Source organism: Hibiscus syriacus, unplaced genomic scaffold, assembly GCF_006381635.1.
Source record: "Hibiscus syriacus cultivar Baekdansim isolate YM2019G1 unplaced genomic scaffold, ASM638163v2 tig00110328_pilon, whole genome shotgun sequence".
Taxonomy (NCBI): Eukaryota; Viridiplantae; Streptophyta; class Magnoliopsida; order Malvales; family Malvaceae; genus Hibiscus; species Hibiscus syriacus.
The window spans coordinates 8,275,199-8,291,503 of NW_024062685.1; positions in this window are offsets into that span (position 1 = coordinate 8,275,199).

Genomic DNA, 16,305 nt, shown 5'->3' on the forward strand with positions numbered 1-16,305 from the left:
TGACTCGAGTTCTTAACAAGCCGAAACGAACTACTTGATATTTAACTCGAAAAGCTTGTGAGCAGCTCGAAAATATAATATATTATGCTTTTATTAAAAAATAAATTATTAATAATATTAATATTTATGTGTTGATTTTTTTTTAAAAAAATACACTATAAGTGTCGTAACCAGTTTTCGCCAGAGCACAAAATTTTACTTGGCGGAAAAAATAAATGATTTTGATTTAGAATATTTTAGGAGTCACCATTAACCCTTTTGGTTTAGGTAGGTCAAATACCTAAAAATAATCTTTTAAAATAGTTTTTAAGAAAACATAATTTAAAAGATAAATTGATTTGCGTTTAACCAAAAATTCATTCTTTTTAATAAAAAGGGATTCGTGGTCGATTACGTTTGGGGAAGGATTAGCACCCCCACAATGCCAAAGATTGGTACTTTATTAATTATAAATTGTCTTTATTATTGGAAATTTAAAAATTCAAAAATATATTTAATTTATAATCCTATTATTTCAAATTTATAAGAAAATCTATTAATTTATATATATAAATAAGATATTTATTTATTTAGAAATATCATAAAACGGCTTCTAGGTGCTTTAAGATAGTTATTTTCTTAATATAAAAAATAAATAAATATTAAAACATTTATTTAAAAATATATAATTTATAAAAGCAAGACATTTATTTATTTAAGAATATCAGAAAATTGACATCCACTTGCTTTAAGACTGCCTTTTCTTAATATTGAAAATATATATATAAAAAATTAAATTAAAGTATAACTAAATAGTGACTAAAACAAATAAAATTAAAACAACAGGAATAAAATGTAAAATATTAAAATTAATGGACATAATTCGAATTATTATAAAATTATAATTACTTATAGTGTAATTAACCATAGATAATAATTTACATTAAAATATAAATTATCAAAAAATATTGTCAAACTTATAATAGTAACTAAAGCTCAAATTTCAACTATGTAAAAGAAAGGAATGACGATTGGTGTCATTTATGAAGGAAAAAGACAAATTGCTCAAGTTTTTTTTATTATATTATTTTTTATTAGGTAGAAAAAAAAACTATAGCCCTTAATAAATCACTCAAACGTCCTCATCCTAAATTTAATGTGGCCCCACTACCGAAATAATGATACTAAAAATTCAAAACAACGGATTCAAAATTTGAATTAGATTAGTTTGACTGAGAATTTGAATTAACTTAAATTAAATGACTAAAACATAAAAAAAAAACTTAAACCTAAAATCCAAATTAAAATGCGTAAAATTTGACTTTAGTGATTAAAATAGAAGGAATTAAAAATTATAAGACTAAAACGTAAAGTATATAAATTAAAAACTCTAATTCAAATTATTAAAAATATATATACAAATAGTGTAATTTATCCTTAATTATTAATCAGTGATTAAAATATAAAATATTATAATATGAGGGACTAAATATAATATTTACCCTAAATATGTAAATATACTGGCCAGGACTAAAATAAAATAAGATTCGAAGAAAAAATTAAAATGTCCAAAAAATCATTCCAGTGACTAAAATGTAAAAGTTACAAACTAAGATGACTTAGTAAATGATTTTACCATGCGCAAAATTACGCATACACCCTTATCGAAACGTCGTCGTTTTGATGAGGGTATAAAAACCCTATAACCGGCCCTTAAGGGCCAAAGCTTCTCATTTTCTTTCTTTTCTCTCTCTCTTAGGAGAGAATTTCTCCCCCTTTTCTCTAAAATCATCCACTGGGGGAGAGAACTGACCACTCACCGACCGCCTTGCTCCGACGATAATCGCTGCCGCCGGCCACCGTGAACGGTGGCCGGAAAACTCAAAATACACCAAAACGTATATCTTCATTTCCTAAGGCCGAATACGACCTCTATTTATCTTAAAAACCCTTAGAATTTCCTAGATCTAGGATTTTACCTTCGAATTTCAAAGGTTTCCGATAACGTTTCGAAAGCCTCCAATGACAGAGTAAGCTCTCTATTCTTTTCTTCTCTTTCTGTTATATTGGCTGCTGTGGGTTCGTGTTCTTGTTGTTGTCTGTTATTGGTGGTTCCTCTTTTTTTCTCTCTTTTTCTTTTTGTTTACAGGTGGTCGATGGCTTTTTTATAACCATCGACAGCGTTCTCCTCGGACTGGGTAATAGGGGCGAAGTTCGATGAGTCACCAAACTATAGTGGTGACTCACCCTAGGCTTCAACGTGTACAGCTACTTCTGGTCTTCTGGAGTCTTTTTCGGAGGCGTGGCATCAATAGAGGGTCGGTAGCAATTGTTTGGGTTACCTGGCAGTGGAGCGTCGGCAGTTGGTTGAGGCGGCGGCGTGGATGAATCTGGACCGTTGGCGGCTGGAAGCTTCAGGAAACCCTAGAAGGGTTAGGGTTTCTCGGGCCTTGTGGGTTTGTTGTAAAATGGGCCTCGGGTTTGGGCCTGTAATGTAAATAAAAATATTTATTAATATAATACTAATAAAAATATAATAATAATTATAATAATAATAATAATAAAATAAAAAATAAAAATGTGACAAAAATTTAGTGTCTACAACTGCCCCTCTTTGCTCATTCTTGTGTTAACAAGAATATGGCAAAGACGAAAAGACAATAAATTTTTGTCCAATTGACTTCTCTTGATTAAGACAGAAATGTTGAACAAGTTCTTCTCATTATGAACTTCTTTCACTGGGAATGACAATTCATCTCCTTCTGTGAGGTAATCTAGCAAAAAAATGAATAAATTCTTCTCATTATGAACTTCTTCTTTTTTAGATGAGTTCTTCTCATTTTGAACTCCTTCTGGAAATGCTGATCTTCGAAAGAGGGGTTGTTAATTTGGCTTCATATGTGATGAATTAAGGCAAGGTTGAACAAATTCTTCTCATTATGAACTTCTTCTCATTCTTCAGATGAGTTCTTCTCATTATGAACTTCTCTCTGGAAATGTTGATGTTGGTCTATCTCCTTCTGTGATAGCGTCGAGCAAAAGGTTGAACAAATTATTCTTATTATGAACTTCTTCTTCCTCTTCAGATGAGTTCTTCTCATTATGAACTTTCTCTGGAAAAGTTGATCCATCGAGTGATGGAAATTTATGTTTCTAGTGAAACTGTCTCAAGCGAGATGAATCTTGATTTAAGAAAAACAATCTCAAGTGAGATAAATTGCTATTTCGAGTGAAATTGTCTCAAGCGAGGCAAATTTTGTTTTAAGAAAAACAATCTCAAGTGAGATAAATTTCTGTTTCGAGTGAAACTGTCTCGAGTGAGATAAATTTTGTTTTAAGAAAAACAATCTCAAGTGAGATAAATTACTATTTCAAGTGAAACTTTCTCCAGTGAGAAATAGTTTGTTTTAAGAAAAACAATCTCAAGTGAGAAAAATTGCTATTTGAAAACTTCTGCACTGTAGGTTTTATGGATGTGAGAAATAGTTTACTAAGTAGGAAACTATGAAAATCGTTTTCTTACTATTCAACAATTTCATTTTTAGAATAGATTAAATGAGAAACTATAGAAATCGTTTCCTTATTTTCAAAATACATTTGATTGGGTAACATGCCCCAATCTCAAGATAATGCTCATTCTTATGGATTGCGTCCATTTATTCTTCAGATGTTTGCGTAATTCTCGCATTTAAGGTTTTGAATTATACCTTCTTCTTGTAAGGTATTGTTCATCATGAATCTTCTTTTTCATATGAAAATATGCAAAACCTTTTGTTTGAATGCAATTAAGTGTAGCAATGTAATGCATTTTCTGTTATGCAAATGATGTTCTTATGAATGCATGAATGTTTGTGCAATCTTCATTTGACTTCAAAGTGGTGAACTTGGTCTTCCTTCACTTGATCATTTAATTCCAGGGTTACCTCTGGATATTAGTGTAGCAACCTATGCCATAAAGCTGAAGAAGCATCTGATCAATCTGCATCTTTGTGTCTTCTTTGTTTCATGAAAGACTCAGAAGAAATGTTTCATTTATGGAACTCTTGCCGTAGTCAGAGCTATGATCTTGTTGCCCCATTTTGTCTGGATAAAACCGACTTCCTTTGCTTGGACTTGTGTAAAAAACCAATAAAGCTTTCATCTTTGAAAAAAGAATCTATCATCTTTGAAGAGTATAGATGTAGATATGTCTGACTCAGTGAAGATTAATTAGGAGATCAGCCTTGAAACACATCACAAGGAGGATTTATCCTAATTCCTTTCATGTCTCCACATCTAATCAAATCTCTAATAAGGCAACCTGGACCATATCATGTCGAAATGCTTAATAACAACTTGACATTCAACCATAGTTGGCTCCACTAGTTTATTGTTGCTAAAATTTCCGCTTCCCTTATGTGGAAAGAAATCTTCATCATATCTCACTTCAAAGCTTGGTGTTGAAGAAGACAGACTTCATCTTGGATCAAAAATAGAAACCATATGATCACAACATTGGTTTAGCATCAGAATAACTGGTTCGTAAAACACTTGACAACACATTCATCATCTCTTGTGGCTTCTGCTTGGATTGCTGGTCAGGGAAACTCTTTGCACAGTGTTTAAAGCTTTTGTATGATGTCACAATACCACTTGAGAACAAAACTCAATGGGAATACAAGTGAGATGTTGGTGAGTTTTATAACCAAAACTGGGTCAAATCCACAAAATAGGCTAGTGTTGAATTGAATAAGGGACACTAACTGATCTTGATATCATCTCGTGCAAAGGCAAAGTGTGATACTGATCCCGTTTTCTTCCATAATGAGCATTGTAAGAAGTAGTAGAAACACATCAGCTATAGGAGCCATGTACAGAAGGGAGTTTCTGGAATTCTCGTTGTTGTAGATAAAACGTACATGATAAACCAAATAGATGAAAACTTAGTTTAGCCTGACTGGAAATGATAATCCCAGTAACAATGAGAATAAGGGTAATGTACGTAAGCCAAGCCTCTATATTCAATGTCATCAAGTAAACAAAATTGATGTGAAAAATAATTTCATAACCTCAACAACATGATTGAAACTAACTACCAGGAATCTCAAATAAATATTTTCAATCATCACCGACACACAAAATTCTCAAATTCAAAACCGAGATTTTGAGGCACTGAACCCTGGATTAAGTAGTCTGCCTGAGGACCATCTTCATCCATGCAACCGTGATGTAGCTTAACGAATAACATGTTGTCATGTGACATATGGTTAAGAAGATTGAGTATTTGAAACCATACTTGCTGAGTAGATATTTGTTCAACAACATGATCATAATGTAACTGCATGATGAACGAAGCAATTATGTATAGTTAGCTCAACTGTCACTGTTTCACCATTTTCATTCTTCATTCTTTTCTGTCTCATTGGAAATATTTTCTTAAGTCAATGATCTTGAAACATGATGATATGGGCCTTCAGCATGCCCCAACACTTGCTGATACAGACATTCAAAATACATCAATGTTTTTTATTCTGATTGAAAGGGGTTTTCAGCATACCCCAAAGTTTGCTTCTTGTTAATCTGAGCCTTCAAAATGCCCTACATGGATCTGTCTGAAGTAATCTTTAAAATGTTCCAACATTTGTTGTTACAGATGTTAAAAGTATGCTCAACATTACTTCTTGCTGAGATGAGCCTCCAAGAATGCCCCACCATTCTATTTCTGGTTGAAATGGGCTTTCAAGATATCCCGTATGGATCTGTCTGAATTGGGCCTTCAAAATACTCCCGACCTTCTGAATTGTAAGGCTTACTCTCAACGTCTGTTTGACTTGAACATCATGATCCCCACAAGGTTCAATTTTGACAATGTACTGTTATGGGTACTGGTGGCTTTATCCGTGCCCCAAATCTGTTTATCTTGAATACTCTCATTCTGGTGTCACTAAACAGCAGTTGCCGAGTACCTTGAGAAATTCTCTTCATATTGTCACAAACTTAAGAAGTAATCAATCATTTTGACAGAAATATCTAAATTGTGCCTCTTCTGAATGAGGTGCCCATTTTTTTGGATCTGGAGGGATCTAGTCGGACAAAGTGGTATAAATCGCTTGGTAATTCATTCCAGACCGACACAGTGAACCTTGTTTTTAACGAAGGCTCTTAAAAAGTCTGCACCCATGTAACATGTTGATTCTGATAACTACTCATCTGATTATGAAATGATCTTTCAGGATAATTTCACAGATATTGATAGTTCTTCTTATACCGAGAAAATCCTGAAATCTGATTCTGATGAAGAGAGTAAATTGTTATACTTGACGAAAATGGAGTACTCAGAGGCTGAGGCTTTAATAATCATGGAGAGATATGGTCTGGGTTAATCAATTGCAGAATTGACAGATTTTATATGTACTGCCCAGATGGCTAAGGCTGTTGACGCACTTCTTCTGGTAGAAGATAGGAAGCCATTATGCAATGATCTCAATTACAAGAAAAGGCAAAACTCGGGCTATGATTTATGGAAAAGGAAGAAGCAGAAGAAGCTTGAAAAGAAGCTTCTTAATGAAGACGATCATGTAGTTCATCTTTTAAATCCAACGATTGATTTTGGGGTTCTTCCCGAAATAGATTAGATAACTCAAAGAACACTTCCAAAAGATGCTATTGAGTCTCCTTATTTCTACTACGAGAAAGTGGCACTTGCTCCAGTTGGTACTTGGACCGAAATGTCATGGTACTTATATGATGTAGAGTCAGAATTTGTAGATTCGAAGTATTTTTGTGCTGCTGTACGGAAAAGGAGCTATGTTTATAATCTGCCAATTAATAACAGATTTCCTCTTATTCCGCTTCCTCCACGCACCATACATGATGCTTTTCCATTGACAAAAATGGTGGCCTTCCTGGGCTCCAAGAACAAAGTTAAACTGTTTACAAACATGTGCATGAAGTGCCAAATTGACAGAAAGGATCTGTAAGGCTCTTGAAGCTTATGACAATGAGCCACCTTTGAGTATCCAAAAGTATGTTCTTGATGAGTGCTGAAAATGGAATCTGGTATGGGTTGGAAGGAATAAAGTTGTTCCACTTAAACCTGATGAGGTGGAAATGCTTCTAGGTTTCCCTAAAAACCATATATGGGGAGGAGGATCTGCTAAAGACATGTTTCCCGGTGGTATCAATGTCCTGTCTCTTTTCTATGGGATCAGTGATGCAGAAGTTGCTTTCTACTATCTTGGCATACCTTTGAAAACAGATGTGCAATAACTGAATAATGATCGGTTGGAGCAATCGATGAGTAGATTTGGCAGATTCAACCTTGTTGTCGGTGGCATCCCGTGTAACAACCTTACTGGAAGAAATAAACATCATCAGGATGAAATAAAAGATTTTTGTTGGTACATTTTCTTGCAATGACTGCTATAACGACTATATCTTCTGCTGCTCTAAAATATGCACTGCCATATCTCACTCTTCACGAACCATGGAAAGGTTTAGTTGATAGTAAAAATGGTTATCTCAACTTTTGGAATCCTGTAACCAATGTTACCCCATATAAAAGTCGAGAAGTGTAGAATCTGTTCCAATGTCAAATTTAATAGATATAATCCTGACAAAGAAAATGATCGGTATGGAATAAGTAGCAATGATGTATCAAGACTTGTGCCAGCATCACGGTATAATCAGAGTGCAGGTAGTGACTTGTTCATTCCCATAATACACCTTAATGGGACTTAAGGGTAAATCTTTCTTGATGGATTGCTGATGATGTCACAGGAAAACGTTACAAGTTCAATTCTCTAGACTTTCTGGACTCTCAGACCACTTGCCTTCAAGAATGCTTCATCATTTTATCCTTGCTTATTCTTTTTCTACAATTGAGGTAGAATAGGCATCAATTTGCATCAAGGACCTTCCTCATTTGAGACTGTCCTGTTTGAAAATGTTTTTTCTCCTTTCTTTATTGAAGAATGAAAGAATTTTGTAAAGTATTGCCAATTTCAAGTTCACAATAGAATCAAATCATAAACAATGAGTTTAATGAATATCAAATAAATCAATTACACTTTTAAATCATTCAAAAATCATAGTCCTATGGCAAGTGTCAAAATTATTGATTGTTTTAAGGTGTAGGTTAATTCTGGTAAAGTAAGGTTTTTCAGGGTGGTCCAGCATGTGTCTCTTTGGGCTTCCATTAACTTGAAGAAATGGTCGCTATGTTCATCTCATAGAGATGCTTCTTGATTCCAAACTTTCAGAAACATCTTTGGGATGTGTGGTGTTTCATTTAAGAGCTTAAGATCGTCTCTTATGTCGTTGTTGCACCATTCAATATTCGAGCCACCTTTTTAGGTTTTCAACTCAAATCCTCCTTTGGTTTCAAGATATTCAAAATTTACATCTTGAACCCCCTTTTATCATTTTTCATATCATGTATTAAAGATTTTAAAACCCAATTTTTGCAAATAAAAATTAATCTTGAGAGGCGGAATGAATTCTGAATATAACCTCTTTTACTTAGAAATCCATGTATGATTAGAATGGACTTTTCAGGTACGTAACGTAGGCCATGGCTTATGGTTACAAAAGAAAGGGATAAAAAGGCCCAAACAAGTGTTTAAGGGTAATTAAACCAAGGATCAATCCATTCTGATGCCTTCACCTTGCCTTGCTTAACTTGGATCTGCTTTGTTGGGGATTTTTCCATCATCTGGATCCCTCTAGACTGCCAAATTTTGGATTCATTTCCATTTTCTCATATCTTCATCATTTCTTGCTCTTCTTGTTTAAATATGAATCTTTAAACTAATTGCACTTGATCAACCTTGTAACTTGAAGCTCAATGAGTCACCCATCTTGATTCAATTTCCCCCCCTTTTTTTTTTCCTTTTTTCCTTTTTTCCTTTTTTCCTTTTTTTTGTTTTTGTTTTTTTATGAATGAGTATAGGACTTCAATTGCTTTGAGCACCTCATTTTCCTCTTGCAATTCAAGAATTCTTTCGTTATTCTTGATTGGATTGATCTTCAAGCACTTAGTATTTGACATACCTTGTAGTTCAAAACTTTTTTTTTACTTCATGGAAATTTGTCTTCGCAATAAAATTGTATTGACAATCTTTATTCCTGTGAGTAGATATCCTTCACCTTGCCCCCTTCTAATGTGGAGGGTGATCTTTGGTTAGGGTTGAATCAAAAGAAAAATCATTCAGGCTCAAGTGGGGACAACAAAGGATATATATATACATATATTTTAACGGATAAATGAAACAATGTTGTTCATCATCTCATACACAAAAACCTTTGTAAAAAGAGGTATCTCCAGGGGATGAATATTCAAGATTAACTTTATTTACATGAAAACAATGTAATTAATGCATGATATATTTATCTAAATCAATCACTTTCTTCTTCTTCTTTGAGTATGCCCCAATCATTCGAAATTATCTTTGATAAGTTGATCCATGATGCCTCATATCGTCTCTTCTTTCAGGAAGATTCACGGATAATTGAAAGTTTGGTTCTTTTGAGGTCTTTTGGTTTATGATGGTTTTGTATTTGGAAGGACAAATGTGTGACTTTTGAAGTCGTGTATATGGTGGAATGTTATAAACCAATCAACTCTACCCAAGAAGGTAAACATCTAGCTTTGGTGTCTCAGAAACAGGTAGAGACATTACTTTAGAGTCTTTGATAAATGTAATGTCAGGATTTGGTTTTGGTAAGGGTCAAGTAATTGGCTTACTTGATGGGATATGGAAGATATAATTTGACCACTTGCCAAAGATCTATAATTTTTGAAAAATTAAAAGAATATTTAATCTACTTGATACTCAATAATCTCAAGATTAAAATTTGATTCCTTTCTCATAACCATAAAAGTAACACAAATTTATTTATTGCACAAAAGGCAGAGAAAAGGAACAAAACAAGTTCAAACAAGATGCTGAAAATGAAAGGACTACAGTGGTAGATATCAACTTCCACTTGTTTATTTTATCTTGCTTCATCATTCCTTAAAGGTCCATGCCCCTTATTCAATTAAATTCTGAACCTTGAGTTTTAATGCCCCGCAATCCTCAGTAGTATGCCCCGTGCTTTCCTTGTGGTAGATACATATTGCATTAACTTCATACCCTTCAGGAAATGGGGGCTTTTTTGGTTTAGATTGAACTGGAGTCACAAGATTATGCTGAACTAGTAATGGGAGCAATTCTTCATATGTCATTGGAATCTCATCAATATGAGCTTTCTCTCGAGTCATTCTATAAGATTTGGTCCCATGATTAGTTGAATAAGACCTCACTGTATTGATCTCGGATTTTCTCTCGACCTCAGTATTGTCAAAGCCTCTTATCCTGCCATTCTTGATAGCTATTTCGATCATTTCTCAACACATGACGATGTCAGAGAAATTATTAGTGGCAGCCCCTATCATGTGAATAATATAGGATGATTTTAATGTATTGATGAACAAAGTAGTGAATTCTTTTTCCGTCAATGGTGGATGCACTTGAGAAACAACGTCCCTCCATCGTTGAAAATATTGTCGAAAGTTCTCGTTGCACTTCATATTCATGTTTTGTAACGTTGTTCGATCAAGGTCCATATCAGTCATGTGCTTGTATTGTCCCAAAAAGGCTTGAGCTAAGTCTTTCCAAGAACGTATTTGAGTATGTTTTAGCTGATTATACCATTTGGAAGCAGGTCCAGATAAACTGTCTTGAAAACAGTAAATCAACAACTTTTCATTCTTCACATAGCCAGTAATGCGATGACAGTACATGGTGATATGAGATGAAGGGCATGTGGTCCCATTATACTTCTCGAAATCTGGAACCTTGAACTTTGGTGGAAGAATTAGGTCGGGGACCAAACTTAGCTCTTTGGCTTCAAACCCATAAAATGACTCAGTCGACTCTCTAGATTTTATCACCTCTTCTATATTTTTCAATCTTTGGATGAGTTTTTTCTTTTAAACTAATTCATTTGAGTCAGGGACCTCATTACAAAATTTATCTGGCTTCAACTCAGAAGCAATAGGACAATCAGTGGGGAACAAAGCTTCAGCATGATATTGTGAGTCTTTAACAGTGAAGTGAACTGATGGTTGGATTTCCTAATGCACAGAAGTGTGCCCCGGAATGTAAACAGAGGTAATACCCAGAGGATATGTGGGGTTTTCAACAAGACTTTTCCCTGTGGTCAAATGTTTCCCAATCATTTCTTCCAACTTTTTCAGTAGATTGATCTGAGAATTTGCAATATTAGTTTCAACTTGTACTAACTTGTTCCTCAATTCTTCTTGCGTCTATTTCTGCTCTATCTCAAATTTGGCTAGTCTATCCTCAGTTTCTTTAGACATTTTTCTTGTGTCGTGCTAAGCGTTTTTACTACAAGTAAGAACTAAGATCACTTCGGTTGAAATCCTTCTTTTAATGAATGAATGATCTCGATTTTAATTTTATAAAACCTTTCATAAATTATTTACATGTTTTTATAACTAATGCATATAACAATACTTAAATAAAACTGTAATGTAAATGTGAAAATGTAAAAAATGAGAATGTAAATTGTGCAATATGACAGCAAACATAAAAGTACGAATGTAAAATGAAAATGCAAAGACGTGAAATGCAAAATGCATGTATGAAAAATGTGTTACTCAAGAGTGATCATCTTAGAACAGATTTCATTGAACACAAAAGTTTTGATACATCAAACAACTTTACATGTAGGGGATAGCTTTCACTCCTAATTTCTCTATTTCCCTTAAAAGCCAAATTAACTTCCACTCATGCTCAGGTGTGGAGTTATCAATCTGCTTTAATTCTCTCGCGAAGCCAGCTATGTTCACCAGCTTATGAGCCACATTATTTGCTTGAGCAACATCTTCTTCCGTGACACTCTCTTTCATCTTTTGTATCAGTTCTTGGAGTTGCTCATTTTCCCTTGTAAGAGAACCTTTGTGTTCAAGAAGTTCTTGGACAAGAGATTCATATATGTTGCAGTTATTTTTTAGTTTGGTGACCCCTGTTATCCACTCTTCTGGGTATTTCTTATGCCAGCACTTTGAAAGGCTCGACTCATCTTCTGGAAATCTTCATGCATAGTTTCCACTTCTGAGCTCAATTTCTTGTTTTGGTCCTTCAAATAACATGCTTGAGCTTCATAAAAACCTCCTTTATTCTAAATGCCCCGACTGATGTTCTTACCGTAGACCGCTTTTGGTATCAATCTGGAAGGATCTATGTGGAGTACTTTTGGTATTAATATAACAGGATCTCTGTGTGTATTGCTTGCTTCTATCCTCGGAGTTTCCTCAGGATATCTTTCCTTGGCCGCATCATATTTCGTTTGATCATAAAACTTTTTGTCCATTTACTATTTCTTTCCAATTTGATGAACATTCTTTCAAGTAAACACCTTTTGGTTATGCCATGATCATGCAATGCAGACAAAAGAATATAAACAAATTAGAGCAATGTAACATGCATGGAAAAAATAAGAAAAAAATAGAATAATTAGTACCAACTAATGGAATGAAAAATTCTATCTATCAAGGTATAAATCTTAACCTCATGCTTTCTAGTTCCATTCTTTTTTTGGAAAAATTAACATAACTTCATGATTTCTAGTTCACATGCATTTATTCAGGAAAAAGAAAAGAAAATAAAAGAAATTAAAAACTAGAGCTCATTTCTCATTTGTGTACACCTACGGACAGAGGTTCAGTACAATCTTAGATCAGGAGACTTTCTAAGGTTCATTATATGTAGGGTTTCATTTATAAGAGTAAAGGTACTCGAATTGTCCTTGTTGATGCTCCCTTGGGCTGCCAACCCTCAATCCTAGTCCACTACAGACTTAAATGGATCGAGTTCAATTCGAGGGGACACATTTCTCTATGCCTGACACGGAGAATAAATTCCCACGAAGACATGGAGCATATGAACCCCGAAAGCTACTTGCTAGGTCTAACACGGAGAATAAATTCTCACGAAGACGTCGCTTTTACTCCCACTTAAAAGGGACAAGCTTGATTAAAAAACTTATGTTATGCAATGTACGTGTTGTGTGTGAGGAGAAATGTTCAAACCTCTGACAGACAAATAAATAATGAAATTTAATACATTAAAATAAAAAAAACATTAATAAAATAATATATATAAATATTAGGAAAATAATAAGTATATATAAAAATTTTGAAAATAAAGAATTATAAATTAAATATATGAATTTCTAATTTCTAATTAAAGAGACAATTTGTAATCGATTTTAAAGTTTGACCAGTCCTCAGCGGAGTCGCCAAGCTGTCGTAACCGGTTTTCGCCCGGGCACGAAATTTTACTTGGCGGAAAAAATAAATGATTTTGATTTAGAATATTTTAGGAGTCGCCATTGACCCTTTTTGTTTAGGTAGGTCAAATACCTAAAAATAATCTTTTAAAATAGTTTTTAAGAAAACATAATTTAAAAGATAAATTGATAAGCGTTTAACCAAAAATTCATTCTTTTTAATAAAAAGGGATTCGTGGTCGATTACGTTTGGGGAAGGATTAGCACACCCACAACGCCAAAGATTGGTACTTTATTAATTATAAATTGTCTTTATTATTGGAAATTTAAAAATTTAAAAATATATTTAATTTATAATCCTATTATTTCAAATTTATAAGAAAATCTATTAATTTATATATAAATAAGATATTTATTTATTTAGAAATATCAGAAAAGGGTTTCTAGGTGCTTTAAGACAGCTATTTTCTTAATATAAAAAATAAATAAATATTAAAACATTTATTTAAAAATAGATATAATTTGTAAAAGTAAGACATTTATTTATTTAAGAATATCAGAAAATGGACATCCAGTTGCTTTAAGACTGCCCTTTCTTAATATTGAAAAATAAATATATAAAAAATTAAATTAAAGTATAACTAAATAGTGACTAAAACAAATAAAATTAAAACAACAAGAATAAAATGTAAAATATTAAAATTAATGGACATAATTCGAATTATTATAAAATTATAATTACTAATAGTATAATTAACCATAGATAATAATTTACATTAAAATATAAATTATAAAAAAATATTGTAAAACTTATAATAGTAACTAAAGCTCAAATTTCAACTATGTAAAAGAAAGGAATGACTATTGGTGTCATTTATGAAGGAAAAAGACAAATTGCTCAAGTTTTTTTATTATATTATTTTTTATTAGGTAGAAAAAAAAAACTATAGCCCTTAATAAATCACTCAAACGTCCTCATCCTAAATTTAATGTGACCCCACTACCGACAATAATGATATTAAAAATTCAAAACAGCGGATTCAAAATTTGAATTACATTAGTTTCACTGAGAATTTGAATTAACTTAAATTAAATGACTAAAACATAAAAAAAAATAAAACCTAAAATCTAAATTAAAATGCGTAAAATTTGACTTTAGTGATTAAAATAGAAGGAATTAAAAATTATAAGACTAAAACGTAAAGTATATAAATTAAAAACTCTAATTCAAATTATTAAAAATATATATACAAATAGTGTAATTTATCCTTAATTATTAGTGATTAAATAAAAATATATAATCTGAGGGACTAATATAATATTTACCCTAAATATGTAAATATACTAGCCAGGACTAAAATAAAAATAAAATAAGATTCGAAGAAAAAATTAAAATGTCCAGAAAATCATTCCAGTGACTAAAACGTAAAAGTTACAAACTGAGATGACTTAGTAAATGATTTTACCATGCCCAAAATTACGCATACACCCTCATCGAAACGACGTCGTTTTGATGAGGGTATAAAAATCCTATAACCGGCCCTTAAGGGCCAAAACTTCTCATTTTCTTTCTTTTTTCTCTCTCTTAGGATAATTTCTCCCCCTTCTCTCTAAAATCATCCACCGGGGGAGAGAACTGGCCACTCACCGGTCGCCTTGCTCCGGCAATAATTGCTGCCGCCGGCCACCGTGAATGGTGGCCGAAAAACTCAAAATACACCAAAACGTAGATCTTCACTTCCTAAGGCCGAATACGACCTCTATTTATCTTAAAAACCCTTAGAATTTCCTAGATCTAGGATTTTACCTTCGAAGTTCAAAGGTTTCCGGTGACGTTTCGAAAGCCTCCAATGACAGAGTAAGTTCTCTCTTATTTTCTTCTCTTTATGTTATATTGGCTGATGTAGGTTCGTGTTCTTGTTGTTATCTGTTGTTGGTGGTTCCTCTTTTTTTCTCTTTTTTTCTTTTTGTTTGCAGGTTGTCGATGGCTTTTTATAACCATCGACAATGTTCTCCTCGGACCGGGTAATAGGGGCGAAGTTCGGTGAGTCACCAAACTATAGTGGTGACTTACCCTAGGCTTCAACGTGTACGGCTGCTTCTGGTCTTCTGGAGTCTTCGTTGGAGGTGTGGCAGCAATAGAGCGTCGGCAACAGTTGTTTGGGTCACTTGGCAGTGGAGCGTCGACAGCTGGTTGAGGTGGCGGCGTGGATGAATCTGGACCGTTGGCGGCTGGAAGCTTCAGGAAACCCTAGATGGGTTAGGGTTTTTCGAGCCTGGTGGGTTTGTTGTAAAACGGGCCTCGGGTTTGGGCCTGTAATGTAAATAAAAATATTTATTAATATAATACTAATAAAAATAATAATAATAATAATAATAATAAAATAAAAAATGAAAATGTGACAAAAATTTAGTGTCTACAATAAGGTTTTCATGTATTTAATGTTCGAGTTTGAATTCGAGGCTTCGATCGAGTTAAGTTTAAGATTTTTCTCATTTCAAGCTTTTTCGAGCTTCAGTTCATGATTTCGAGTTCGAGTCTTGAGTCGAACTCCATTTTAGAGTTTTTGAGTCCAATCGAGTTTAGCAATACTCGAGCCCAACTCGGCTCGTTTATAGCCCTAGCCTAAACTATACCTTTTGTGCCAAATAAGTGTATATAGTTTTTTGGCCCATCTGGGTGCCTAGCGTTACAAATGTTAGCATTTTAGGTGCCCGGGCCGTCAACGATGTTAATTTTCCCGTTAAGTGACATGTGCCGCAATCTAGTAATTTTGAAATTTATTTAAAAAATTAAAAATATTATTATATTTATAAAAAATCCTAAGTTTTATTATATTATAAAACATCCCAAAATCCCAAATCCTAACCTTAATCTGCCGTCACCACCCTCTCTCATGCTGACATAGTCCTTTCCATCATCCTATTTATATGTCACCGTAGTAGTTGTCGATTCACCATCAGAATTTCGTGGGATCATGATTTTCATCATAGGGTTTGCAGGATTTAAAATGTCGATTTATCGTCGATCAGTCAACTAGTCACGAT